Source organism: Nomascus leucogenys, chromosome 14 (assembly GCF_006542625.1).
Source record: "Nomascus leucogenys isolate Asia chromosome 14, Asia_NLE_v1, whole genome shotgun sequence".
Classification (NCBI taxonomy): Eukaryota; Metazoa; Chordata; class Mammalia; order Primates; family Hylobatidae; genus Nomascus; species Nomascus leucogenys.
In genome coordinates this window covers 78,391,340-78,406,284 of record NC_044394.1, presented here as the reverse complement: position 1 = coordinate 78,406,284, position 14,945 = coordinate 78,391,340, and positions in this window count along the sequence as shown.

The window sequence follows — 14,945 nt, the reverse complement described above, 5'->3', positions numbered from 1 at the left end:
AATATTTATTTTCATTCTTCTATTCTACTTTTATAGAATATAAAACCCCCACACCACCTTGCACTGCTCTCTGCCCTTCACCTCACAACTCTTAAGCAATTCCATTCATTTTCTTTGATAGAATTCATAGCATTTATATTCTCTTCTTCCACTATTTTGAATGGTATATCTATACTTTGCCTATAAGGTTGATATCAAATACTGAAAACCATAAATTTTTATAATACTATGCAGATGCAAAGATTATTAGTCAAATGAAGCCAATAGTAAGAATGGATATATAAGAAAAAAATATTAACCCATATCATTAAACCTATGGCTCTTGAAGGAGGAAGACATAACTTTTTTTTTTTTTTAATCTGATGCCATGGTTCCCAAACTACAGTGCCCTGGATATACTACAGCAAATTCACAGAGTCCCTGGGGTATTTCAAATTCTAGTGGGGAAGATTGTGATGCTTGACTCTGGCCCACACCATGTGGACTCCAAGCTTCAGGTAGTTTGTAGTTTCAGCCCTAGATGATATGCTGTTTGATGTCAAAGGCAAGTCACTATAATAAAATAAAATGTAAAGAAAGGAAATGTGGGCCAGGTGCAGTGGCTCATGCCTGTAACCCCAGCACTTTGGGAGGCCAATGTGGGCGGATCACCAGAGGTCAAGAGTTTGAGATCAGCCTGGCTAACATGGTGAAACCCCATCTCTACTAAATATACAAAATTAGCCTGGTGTAGTGGTGCATACCTGTAATCCCAGCTACTTGGGAAGCTGAGCAGGAGAATCACTTGAATCTAGGAGGCAAAGGTTGCAGTGAGCCGGGATCGCGCCACTGCACTCCAGCTTGTGTGACAAAGTGAGACTTGGTCTCCAAAAAAAAAAGAGACAGGAAATGTGGATGATGGCGTCTTGGTTTGCTAGGGCTGCCATAACAAAGTACCACAGATTGGGTGGCTTAAATGGCAGAAATTCTTTTTCTCACAGTTTTGGAGGCTTGAAAGTCCAAGATCAAAATATCAGTGTGTTTAGCTGCTCCTGAGGCCTCTCTCCTTGCCTGACAGATACCATTGAAGGGAATCAAAATATGCCACCCCAAAATATTTTTTGGCTTAAGGACCATCTTGAGTTGAAGGCAGTTAAGAACCAACAAATATAGGAAGATCTGTCTGCTCTTTCCTCGTCTGTCTAAAAGCAGGGCATAAATTTCCCTATGTGAAGTTTTCCTCCTTTCCCTTGGAAGAGAAGAGCACTCTTATCAATGAGATGAGGAGTCAGCACTGAGATGAGTTTGCGTAAACAGACCTTACTAAATCTTATCTGCCATGCGTTCTCCTATATATTACCTGGTCACCAACTCAAGATTCACTATCCTTTGAAGCCCAAATCCCCTTTCTTTGTTAAAATGATGTATAAGCCCCTGAGTCTAACAGCTGCTTTGAGTTCTACTTCTTTTCTGTGAATTCCTATACATGTAGATACTGAGAAAAATGATGTATCTTTTCTCCTGTTAATGTATCTTTTGTTAGTTTAATTTAAACCTGAAAAAAAAATTTCCTCCCCTACACCTTTTCTCTTTGTCCCTGCATGGCCTTTCCTCTGTGCAGGTACATTTCTGGTGCATCCCTTCCTTTTCTTTCTTTCTTTTTTTTTTTTTTTAATTTGAGATGGAGTCTCACTCTGTTGCCCAGGCTGGAGTACAGTGACGCGATCTCAGCTCACTGCCAACTCCGCCTCCCAGGTTCAAGAGATTCTCCTGCTTCCGCCTTCTGAGTAGCTGGGATCACAGGCATGCACCACCATGTCCAGCTACTTTTTGTATTTTTAGTAGAGATGGGGTTTCACCATGTTGGCCAGGCTGGTCTCGAACTCCCAACATCAGGTAATCCACCCGCCTTGACCTCCCAAAGTGCTGGCATTACAGGCGTGAGCCAACGTGCCTGGCCCCTTCCTTTTCTTAGAAGGATACCAGTCCTATTGGATGAAGGCCCCGTCATTATGGCCTCATTTAACTTTAGTTATCTCTCTAAAGGTCCTGTGTCCAAATACAGTCACACTGGGGGTTAGGGCTTCAACATATGAATTTTGAGGGGCCACCATTCAGTCCATAACAGGTGGTGTTTAATCTGATTGTGATGTTCAAAAAATGCTTCCATGCCCTATAGGCATGAATCTGAATAATAAAAAATGGTGGTTATTAAAGAATAAAATAAAAATTTTATTTTTTTCATTTTAGATGTATTTTTTTTTTCCAAATGGCTACTATGTTGTTAGGGCACAAATACTTATTAAGTTGTTTGAATGTAATTTCTTAACATAAAGAACTGGTGGGGGCTGGGCGCGGTGGCTCATGCCTGTAATCCCAGCACTTTGGGAGGCCGAGGCCGGTGGATCACAAGGTCAGGAGTTCCAGACCATCCTGCCAAACACGGTGAAACCCCATCTCTACTAAAAATACAAAAAATTAGCCGGGTGTGGTGGCGGGCGCCTGTAGTCCTAGCTACTCGGAAGGCTGAGGCAGGAGAATGGCATGAACCCAGGAGGTGGAGCTTGCAGTGAGCCGAGATCACTCCACTGCACTCCAGCCTGGGTGACAGAGCGAGACTCCGTCTCAAAAAACAAAAACAAAAACAAACAAACAAATAAAACTGGTGGGTATTTCTTTGGCCTAGAGCCAGCACGAAGTGATTTCTCAGACACTAAGTGTGCTGTGAGCAGAGCCTCTGGCGGGATGGGTGGTCTTTCCTTGCACTGTGGATGGTATGATGTAAGGATGTGGTGCTGGCAGCAGAGACTCTCCATCCTTGCTCTAATGAACATCCTCACTTGTGCCCTGAGTAATAGGAGTCATTGTCTCAGAGAAAATGGCCACAGTGGAAACTGAGATCGAAGAAGGACAATTCTTGGCTTTTTAAGTTAAAACATGAAAACCAAATCAAAACAAAAACACCTTTGTCCAAGTTTTTAAAAGGGAAAATCTGTGTATAACACCATCCAGCAGAACCGGCCTGTTTTCTATTCATGACCTTCATCTCCTACCGCCCCAAGCCTAGATAAAGGAGCAGAGAGGGGCAAGGTAGGAGATGATGTAGGGAAGTGGACACTGGTATGGGTCCGTGCCGAGTCTGTGGTAGGCACAGAGCTGCCAGCAAGTCTGGGGATCCATGGTCAGAGGGTCTGTGCACTCAGTCCTAAGGGACATCCTGGGAATATAAACAGGACCCCAGAGACCCTGCTCACAGTGCCAGTTGGGACTCTGGCTGGAAGCAGAAATAGGGGAGATGGTGGGAGTGGAAAGTAGGATTCAATGTATTTCAATCTGAAATGACTGTAAAAAGACTGAAATTATCTGGAAATGACTAGCTTGATTTTCTCCATTAGGTGGAATGGGAGCTCAAGGTAAATGTTAAAAAATCACTGATAAGTGAATAAAAGTAGATGCATTTGTATATATTTGAGTTTATAGGTCAGGAATGCCACACCATTGTCTGCTCCATTAATTTGTAAACATTTTCTTCAGTGTTCAAGAATATGATTTGAAGAGCTAAAATATCTTTGAGACTCAGTAGAATGAATCTGTAGTGACTGTTTTGGGTACTTAGAAAATCTAAATATCAAGGGGAGATCTAAACTTATTATATATAGTGGGTTGAATAGGGATCCCCCAAAATCATGTCCACTGGGAATCTCAGAATGTGATCTGTTTGGAAATAGGGTCTTTGCACATATAATTAGTTACTTTTTTACATTTTTTGAGATGCTGGATTTCAGATGGGCTCTAAATCCAGTGACTGGTGTCTTTAAAAGAGGAAGGAGAGGGAGGCGTAGACCCAGAAAGACACAGGGAGAAGGCGATAGAGCAGAGATTAAAGTCATTCCTTCACAAGCCAATGAATGCCAAGAGCCACCAGACATTGAAATAGACAAGGATGCATTCTCTGTAATGCCTAGGAAGGGAGTGTGGTCCTGTGGGCATGCAGACTTTGGACTTCTCTCAAAAAAAGTGTGAGAAAATACATTTCTGTTGTTTGAAGCAAGTCTGTGGTCATTTGTAAGGGTGGACTGCCCTTCTTAAGCATTACATGTACCTCTGCGCTCCGCTGGGCATTGTGCAAACGATGGCCCATTTACTGCCTCTTTTTTCAGCTCAACTTTCTTGAGTGCCAGGGTAGTCTGGATACTCAGGGTAGAGAAGAAACGGAGCTTGAAGCTCAACTAGGGAGACCAAAAGTCCAAGTAACCAAGTCGTATATTGGAAACAGTGGTGTGCTCATGGGGACAATTACAGGGTAGGAAAGCGGGGAGCCAGGGAAGCATGGTGCCCCAAAAGCCAAGCCAAGAAAGTATTTCCACAGGGAGGGACTGGCTGGGGGTGCCCAGTGCCCCAGAGGCATAAAATAGGACAGAGAAGGGACCTTCAGCTATGCAGAGTGGAGGCACCCATGCCCTTGATAAAGAAGTCCTGTGGAAATGTACTCATGACAGCCCCATTGGACTTGCTGGTGAGGAAGTGAAAGAACTGGAGGAGTCAACCCTCCTGAGGGGTTCTGCTTGCAAAGGGGCCAGAAAATAGAGAGGCAATTAAAGGGGGGCCTTATTTGGTTAGTTTGTTTTTATATTTAAGACTGAAGATAGTGTCACAGGTATTTGAATCAGAGCGACTCCATCTTGAATAGAGGCTGGGTAAAATGAGGCTGAGACCTACTGGGCTGCATTCCCAGAAGGTTAGGTGTTCTTAGTCACAGTATGAGACAGGAGGTCGGCACAAGATACAGATCACAAATACCTTGCTGATTGATAAAACAGGTTGTGGTAAAGAAGCCAGCTAAACCCCGCCAAAACCACGATGAAAGTGACCTCTGGTCGTCCTCACTGCTCATTATACGCTAATTATAATGCATTAGCATGCTAAAAGACACTCCCACCAATGCCATGACAATTTACAAATGCCATGGCAATATCAGGAAGTTACCCTATATGGTCTAAAAAGGGGAGGAACCCTCAGTTCTGGGAATTGCCAACCTCTTTTCCAGAAAACTCTTGAATAATCCACCCCTTGTGTGGTATATCATCGAAAAGTAAGTATAAGTATACCCAGGCGAGCAGCCCATGCTGCTGCTCTGCCTATGGAATAGCCATTCTTTTATTCCTTTACTTTCTTAATAAACTTTCTTTCACTTTACTGTGTGGACTTGACCCGAATTCTTTCTCATGCAAGGTCCAAGAACCATTCTTGGCGTCTGGATCAGACTCCTTTCTGGTAACAGTAGTATAGTGCGTATGCTGATGAGAAGAATCAGCAGAAAGGAAAGGCAAGAGGGTGAGAGAGAGGAGGAGGAAAATGCAGAGGAAATCCTCGGGTAGGAGGAGGGGGTGAGACCCAGCGAACAAAAGAAGGAGCGGCCTTGACTGGGAGCAGGGTGGAGCCTCAGTAACAGTTGGGAGGGGAGAGTTGGCAGTGGGGAAGTGAGGTGGTTCTCTTCCTGATTGCTTGTCTTTTCTCAGTGAAATAAAAATCAAGGTGATCAGGTGAGAATGAGGAAGGCGAGAGGGTGCTGGGGATGCTTGCATCTTCTCTGCAGGTGTTCACACCCTCTGCTGGGCCCCCAGGTGCCACATGCAAGCCAGCTGTGAGAGGGTCAAAGTTAGATCACTGAAAGACTTGCGAGTCACCCCCAGCGGTTCCCACAGCACTGTCTGCTGGACTGTCACTCCTCTGTTTAAAACCCTCAAATAGCACCCACAAAGACAAGGTCTAAATTCCTTGGCTCGGACTTGGAGCCCCACAATGGGCCCCCGGCGGGCCCTCCCGTCTGCTCTTGTCCTGCCAAACAGGCAACTGCAGGAGAGTGGAGAGGCCTGGGGCCTCCCTGACTTGTCAGAAGTGCACCCCCCATCACTGAGATGCAGGACCCAAGACAGCGCTGCTCAGGAGTGAGGGGGAGGTGCCAGCAGAGGAGCAGCCTCTACTCACCTCGGGGTGCTCCGCAAGGACAAACAGGCCCAGGGTTGCCAGCGCTTCCCATGTTGCCAGAGAATCTGGAAATGCAGGTGTTACCGGAGCAGTTTTCTGTACTCTGCAGATGAGCTAGTATTATTATTTTTTCAGTGCATCCTCTTAAAGTCCCCCGCTAGTATTGTAGAGCAGGATCTCTTCCTATGAGTGGGTTAGACTTGCGAGACTTCCCCAAGTGAACTCTTAAAAAAATTTCTTCTTTAATGTTTCTACAATTCTGTTGGGAGCAGATGGGTTCCAGATAAGCCTATGCCAGAGGACAGACAACAGGAAACCATTTTTGTGCGAACTGTTCTATTTTGGTTTTGAGTCCTCTAACCTTCTCCTCCTTCTGCAAACTCATTTCATCTAAGCCTTTGCCAGGAGGACAACCCTTGCTGGTCAGAGCAGAGAGAGTGAGGAGCAGGGGCTGGATGAGGGTGTCTGCAGGGTTGGGGAAGGAAGAAGATTCCAGTCACTTAAAAGGTGCACCACACGCTGGGGCTGGGGAGGTGTAGATGGTAATCCCGTGTGGACATTGGTCCTGTTCAGCAGCCCTAAGTTGAAAGCAATGGTGATGTATGAATACCAACACAGAATGGAAACCTAGAGCTTGATGCATCCAAAGTCTTCCAGGCCCAACCACCTGCCTGTGTGTGCTCCATTCCGGGCCCTATCCAGTGGGATCACTTGTTCCTGCAGGGCGGTGCAGAGCCAAGGACACACAAGCCACGCTGCCCCACAGGGTCTGAAGGAGTTGCCTGCTTTCCAGTGTTGTCTCTCCTCCTGCTGAATGTCAGGAGACCACTCACAACAGAGACTCCAGGTGAGTTTGGTAGGACACGCATATGATCTGTACATGACAAGAGTGAGGCCTAATCCATGCATGAGTGGCTCATGTTTGTACACTTTGCCTACCTTGAAGATGTGTTTAAAACTCTACTGCTTTTCTGTACTTCAGAGAGCTTAGGCAACAAGGACAAGACATCAGATACACCTTTTTCCAAAAGTGTGCATACTCTCATTGTGGTCTAATTATAATAACAAAAAAGCAGGAAGCAGCTTAAATGTCCAGTGCTAGGAGATGTCTGATAAATTATGATGTCCCAGTAAGACGGGTACCATGTAGCCAGCCACACAAGAACATGCTCACCTGTCACCTTAACTGAAGAAAGTTGGATATAAAAACATAAAAAATGAATAAGGAGCACAATCCTACTCTGTCATATAAAAACTTTTGTTATCTAAAAACACCCACATATGTGCACAGAAAAAAGACTGAAACGATATTCCCTAAAATATTAAAAATGTCGTCTTTGAATAAGATTGTAGGTAACTTTTATTTTTTTCTTAATAATTTTCTCTAGTTTCTTTTTTTAACAATAAATATTTATTATTTACCTAATAAAATGTGTATGCATTTTAATTACAGATATTCTATTATATATAGTGTGTGTGTGTGTATATATATATATATATATATTTTTTTTTTTTTAGACAGTCTCCCTCTGTCACCCAGGCTGGAGCACAGTGGTGCAATCTCAGATCTCAGCTCACTGCAACCTCTGCCTCCTGGGTTCAAGCGACTCTCCTGCCTCAGCCTCCTAAGTAGCTAGGACTACAGACACACACGCCACCACACCTGGCTAATTTTTGTAGTTTTGGTAGACACAGGGTTTTGCCATGTTGGCCAGGCTGGTCTCGAACTCCTGACCTCAAGTGATCCACCCACCTTGATCTCCCAAATTGCTGGGATTATAGGCATGAGCCACTGTGCCCGGCCTCTTTCTGTTTTTCTTTGTGGAAAGCAACAGTTCTGCCAGGGAGCCCTCTTTACAGCTATTGCCTCTCTCTCGGGCTAGTGGTTATCACATTCTCCCCGTCCCTCCAAGTCCCGGGTGGTACATGCTTTTGCTTGTGGCCTGCCCTAAGGAGCACCACTATCCCTTGTTAAAACAGTCCTCTTATTAAACTCGCTGCAGACCTCCCTCCTGCAGAGTGCCATCTGTTTCCTTCCTGGACCCTGCCTGGCTCGGTGACTTTTGTGCTTAGCCCCCAAGCTTTCTCTGGTCCTCTAGAGTCTGAATCAAGCAAACCAAGTCGCATGTTCTGCAGACTGGAAAAGCCATTCTGCCACGTGTAAAACTGGATATTGTAAAAGAAAAAGAATCACACAGGAAAAGAGGCCTAAGAAGTAAGTAGTAGTCACCTTTTTGGGGTGACTGAATTCATAGACATGCTGAGCAAGCAAAACACAAGGAAGAAGATCACATTTTTTGAGCATCATTTCTTTGTCAACAAATTAAAGGGTTGAAAAATGACCAGTCCCTCAACTTCCTTCCTTCCTATGTTCATACTCCTGAGGGTGACCCAACATCAAGCCAGGAACACATTTTTCTCAGGCCCTCACAGTTGTCACCTCCTAATCTGGGGTCCTCATCCTAAAGATGGTTCTATGTGTCCTGATGTCAGGGCTGCTCTGAAATGTTGACCTGAGGGATGTGAGCGTGAGGTCAGGTGGGAATAGGCTTGGGCACGTGAGTGTAGCTTAGAATGCTGGCCCAGAACCTCTGCCCAAACTCTACCTGCTATTCTGGTGCAGCCTGAAGTTTATTGCTTATTTGAAGACCTAGCTCTTCTCTGAACCCTGAAACAATTCGCCATGAATTTAGTGTACCCTTCTTTCTTTCCTGAATTAGTCTGTAAACTCCCAGACCAGCTACCTTATAAGGATGTACCTCTTAGCACTTCCCAGGGTGTTGGATGCAAACAGTGCTGTGTAGACCCCAGCTGACGAGCAGACACGTGAACTGTCTGGCCCATGACAATTATAATAGAGATAATTACCTAGACATAATAACTGGCATATGCTTTACCCTCTATTGGCCACTATATTGTGTTTGCCCAGACAACCTCATTTAATCCCTACAAAAATCCCATGAGTTAGGTAATATCCCTATTCCTATTGTATAGATGATGGAATTTAGGCTTAGAAAAGTTCAGTAACTTGCTAACAGTCACACAATTATAGATAGCAGAGACTGAAGCCCAGGTTCTTAGCCACTCGGCCATTCTGCCTTTTTCTTTGGTGACCACCCCTACTCCTCCATAATGTGATGACAATTTCAGTGAACCATTCAATCACATGAGACAGGGTGCTTATGCCTTAACTGGACACTTTAATGAGATCAAGAAACTCTGAATTCACAAATGTCTACACCTGTGAGGGAATAATAGGTCTCCTTCAACAGTCTTGCCCTATGCTAGGCTTCCTTCGAGTAGGTTCACACCCAACACAGACCCTTCTCTACGCCCAGAACAGCCAAAATGAACCTAGAGAGACAAGCACACCTTTTCTTTTTTTTTTCTTTCTTTTTTTTTTTTTTTTAGATGGAGTCTCACTCTGTTGTCCAGGCTGGAGTACAGTGGCACGATCTTGGCTCACTGCAAGCTCTGCCTCTGGGGTTCACACCATTGTCCTGCCTCAGCCTCCTGAGTAGCTGGGACTGCAGGCACCCACCACCACACCCGGCTAATTTTTTTTTTGTATTTTTAGTAGAGACCGGGTTTCACCGTGTTAGCCAGGCTGGTCTCAATCTCCTGACCTCGTGATCCTCCTGCCTTGGCCTCCCAAAGTATTGGGATTACAGGCCTGAGGCACAGCGCCCAGCCACACCTTTTCAAGGGGCCTCTGCCTGAACTTTTCTACAACCATGAGCCAATCTTTTTTTTTTTCAGACCTGGTCTTCTGTTTTAGCTCAGGGTAGAAGCTCTTTTGAACTCCCAATTTTAAAATGGAACAGAAAAGAGAATGGCTAAAAAATTCTGTTAAAGGTGCGTTTTGGCCAAGCGGCCCAAGGGTATTTCCACGGTTCAGAAGGATTTTTTTAGCATCCACTTTGAGAAACCCTGCAGCAACTCCCAGTCTGTGCCAACTTAGGTTTTGGCCTAATGAGATGTAATGTTCACGCTCAAGTCAATAAAATGAGATGAAAATCATTCTCAGGCTGTGACGGTAAGATTAGGACCACAAAACCACATAAAATATTTGGTCACTAAATACTTTCTCTGACGCGCCGGGATGGAAAGTCTGACTTAAAATTTAATGAGGTGATCCTGAGATTTTAATTTTTGTAATAACATCCCTTAGGTTGATTTGTTCTCAACATTCTTTGTCAATTGAAGAGTGTGAGCTTAGAAATCATGACCTGGGGTGGGGTGTGGGGAGCACTGCAAAGCTAACATCAGCTGCCGAGTTAAATTTAGTTAAATTAGGGTATTGGAGAGTCTGAGGAAAAGGACATTGGGTTGTGGGGTGTGGAGTTGAAAAACATACCTTTTCTAAGAACTTGGCCATTTAAATTCTGGCCACGATCAATCACATTCCTCAGGCTCAGAAAACATGGAAATGCACGCAAAAATGTTTCTTAGTTTTCCCCAGAACAGGCAGGAATTCTTTGAGATGGAAAGTAAACAGAGCTATCAGCACATCGGCCTAGGTTCAATTCACTATTTTTAACTGACTGGAAAAAGGAAAATATATGGCCCTGTTTTCTTTGCTTGATTGATGTAAAGAGCATTTTTACAGAAATACGCATTTTCCACTAGATATATCTGCGATAGCGTCTCTCTACTGCACCCATGAGCTGCCTGTGAGATCGATACACATCTCCTGGGCTATGAGTGTGATCAACCAAACAGACACCAGGGAGTGGGAAACGTCCAGGCTGTTCCCCACTTATGTCTTTTTGTTGTGGTGATGGTAAAATATACATGATATAAAATTTACCCTTTCACCATTTTTAAGTGTACAATTCATTGCCATTAAGCTCATTTATAATATACAGCAAACAGCACCTCCATCCATCTCTAGAATTATTTTCATCTTCTCAAACTGAAACTCTGTCCCCATTAAACACCAACTCACTCCCCATTCCCCCTCCTCCCAGGCCCTGGTAACCTCTATTCGACGTTCTGTAAGCATTTCCCCACTTTAAGTACCTCATATAAGTAGAGTCGTACAGTATTTGTCATTTTGTATTTGGCTTCTTTCACATAGCATATTTTCAAGCTTCATCCATATTACAACATGTGTCAGAGTTTTCTTTCTTTTTAAGGCTGAGTAATATTCCATCATACATACATACCACATTTCTAATTGTTTTTCTCTCTTCATTCTGTTTTCATTTACTTATTTAAGTTCCACTTCCTTTGTTGTTGTTGTTGTTTATAAAACATACTGAAAAGATTCTGGGATGTGAGTTTAAAAACTCCTTCAAAATCCAGATATAACTGCCACCCTATTTGAAGCACATCCTGAACTGTGCTTCTTTTAAAAGACATTCAGTGGGAAGGTACCACTTCACATCTATTATGATGGCTGTTACAAAACAAGCAGAAAATAACAAGTGTTGGCATGGATGTGGAGAAATTAGCACAGTGTGCTGGTGTAAAATGCTGGAAAACTGTATGGTGGCTCCTCAAAAACTTAAACACAGAATTACTATATGACCCAGCAACTTCATTTCTGGGGACATATCCAAAAGTCTGAGATAGGTGTTGAAGTTAGGACATGAAAACATGGATTTTGGGGAGACACAATTCAGGTCATAACACAATTAAAATGTAGATGCAAGGAAATTGTTAAAGATTTGAAAAAACTGAATGATAATGGATTATTATGTGGTATTTCGGCCAGATACTGAGAGTAGAAGGAGCCAGTAGGCAGTGTGATGCCACATTTCCTATGTGTGGCAGCTTAGGTGTTAGGGAGACTTGGGTCCAGGATCTGTCTCCAATGCTGCCAGTCACATGGAGATGAAAAGTTTGACAAGGAGAGAAACATGAGAGGCAGTTTTCACATCTATTAAAGAGAGATGATAACAGTATCTCCCCTGTAGGCTTGTTATGAGGATTAAAATAAGGAGCCTAGACAACTGTTTAAGTGAGGGGGTCATGAAACAATGAGCCCAGACCAACACTCACACTTTAGTTTGCACATGAATCACCTAGTGATCTGGCTGGAAAGCAGATGCTGACTCAGTAGGTCTGGGCCTGAGACTCAGCACTTCTTTTTTTTTTTTTTTTTTTTATGAAGTCTCACTCTGTTGCCTAGGCTGGAGTGCAGTGACGCAATCTCTGCTCACTGCAACCTCCGCCTCCCGGGTTCAAGCAATTCTCCTGCTTCAGCCTCCTGAGGAGCTGGGATTACTGACATGTGCCACCGCGCCCAGCTAATTTTTGTATTTTTAGTAGAGACAGGGTTTCACCATGTTGGCCAGGCTGGTCTCGAACTCCTGACCTCAAGTGATTCACCTACCTTGGTCTCCCAAAGTGCTGGGATTAGAGGCGTGAGCCACCGCGCCTGGCCAGACTCTGCACTTCTAACCAGCTCGCTGGTGGCATAGATAAGGCTGACCTGGGGCCTTCTGGAGCCTTGGAGTCTAAGATACTTCACCCCGTGCCTGATAGACAGGTAACATACATGCAGTAGAGGCAGCTGCTATATATAATACTCCTACCTCCGTGTTGAGCTTAATAGAAACCTAGTCCCCAGACTTTTCAGTCCTCTTGATTGGGCTACTCTTAATGGGTGAAGCACAGGCAGGCCACCCTTTTCTACCCACAAATATTTTCCAAGTTAATTAAGAACACACGGAGAATAAATCTATGAATCCCTTGGGCTCTGAATTTCTGCTGACAATGTTTAAGGCATGAGTTTGGGTCCAGGGTCTGGTCATTAAAATTTTGTTTGTTTATTCCAATGATGATCATCAATGACCAATTGCTGAGCCCTCTCTGTTCCGTTTGGAGTCAGCATAGGCTTCAGAGGCAAACTGGCACAAAATGTTAGCCTAAACCCTCTGATTGCTCTTCCCTGTAATCCCTCTATACGCCCCCGCCTCCCCAAATCTTGATCCTCTGACCCTGCATTGCCTTGGCAGCTCTGTGATAACTTCAGATAGATTTTCTATTATCGTGTCCAGTTTTTTTTTTTTGAAATGGAGTCTTGCTCTGTTACCCAGGCTGGAGTGCAGTGGCACAATCTCGGCTCACTGCAACTTCCGCCTCCTGGGTTCAAACGATTCTTCTGCCTCAGCTTCCAGAGTACCTGGGATTACAGAAGCATGCCACCACATCTGGCTAATTTTTGTATTTTTAGTAGAGACAGGGTTTCGCCATGTTAGCCAGGCATGTCTTGAACTCCTGGCCTCAAGTGATCCACCCATCTGGGCTTCCCAAAGTGCTGGGATTACAGGTGTAAGCCACCATGCCCAGCCTGCTTTTCTGGTGTTCTTGGAAGGGTGGGTCTGGAAACTTCTGGTCAGCCATGGCTGGAGAATATAGTATTACACACTGAACATAGAGCTATTAGTGATTCTTGGGATGCAAATTGTGGCTATGTATTTTTTGAGAGTTTCCTTAAATTAAATAGTTTTTTTAAAAAACATCAGAAATTATTTGTAAGAAAAGAATCCCATCTTTTCTCTCTGTGTGAAGATGCAGTTAAAGTGCCCCAGAAGAAGGCAAATTATGACTCTAACTGATGATAAACATCTATAAAGACAGAAATGTTATGGAGGTTTGGAGAAGGGGGAGAGAATATCATTTCTAACCATGATAGAGCCAGTAGTATTAGACTATCCCTCCTGCTGAAAACAATAAAAGCTGGAAAACATACACAATAAACTGTTTGAAGGTATTGAAATGCAATGAACATTGGCAGGACCAAACATGAGGCAATCCTCGAGAGGAGGGACCCACTGTGGGGAACTGGCCTCTTTCCTTGACCTTATTTGCCAGTTCTCTGCCTGGGTGAGCAGGATGTTCAGAGTCCCACTGGGCTGAAGAAAGAGAGGTTGAAGTTCAGGGCTAGAAAAAGGGCTAAAGCACATCAACAAAGGAACTACAGAGAAATCAACCTTCTATACACACTTTCCCTTGAAACATTTGCCAACTCTTAAGGTATAACAGGCAAGCCTAAGAAACCAACAGAAAGTTGTAACTTAGAGGTTAAAGAGATAATCAGGGATTTCAGCAGCCACAAGGTGCTGGGGAGACACATGGAGTTTAAGACTAGGAAGGAGGACAGGCATTGGTAATACTGAATCTCAGTTCAGCCCCCAAAAAGGCCCTGTCTTAGGAATAAGGGCTACATTACAGAGGAAAGGGCAACACTGAAACAGACCAATGCTCTCTGCATAAAATTAACCATGACAGGGTCATGGCGGTCAGCAGGCATGCTCTCTGCCTGCAGGTGGAAAATTAATCCAGCCACAGAAAGACATCTTTCAGAGCCCCCATTATTTTCAATATGCAATATCCGTAATTCAGAATAAATCACAAATCATACTACAATTAAGACCAAATGACAGAAAACCAAGAGAAGAGAAAAAAGTGAAAATATAAAGTCTTGCAGGTAATTTATTGTTACCAGATTTTAAAATAACTATGATCAATATGCTATAGTTAAATGAACAGTTTTATCATAAGATTAGATTCAGTATAAGAAAGGATTAGTGAACTAAAGACAGGATAAGCAAAAGTATTCAGATTGAAGCATGGAGAGGAAAAAAGATGGAAAACACAAAACGGGACACGAAAGACAGGGAACATGATGGAAAGGGCTAATGTATGGATAATTGGATTACCAGGAGAAGAAGACGAAAGACAGAGAATGGGACAGAAACGATATAATTTTTAAAAATATTGCTTAAAAATACTGTCTGCAAAATTAATAAAAGACCAAAAGCCATAAATTCAAGAATCTTGGAGAATGCCAGCAGATAAATATAAAGCCAACAAAATCTAGTCACATCATAGTCAAATGGTTGAAAATGAAAGATAAAGGACAGTTTTAAGAGAAAACATAATAAAAATATGCATTATCTTTAAAACAGTAACAGTAAGACTGATGACTGACTTTTTAATAAAAGTCTGGTGGCCATGACATCTTT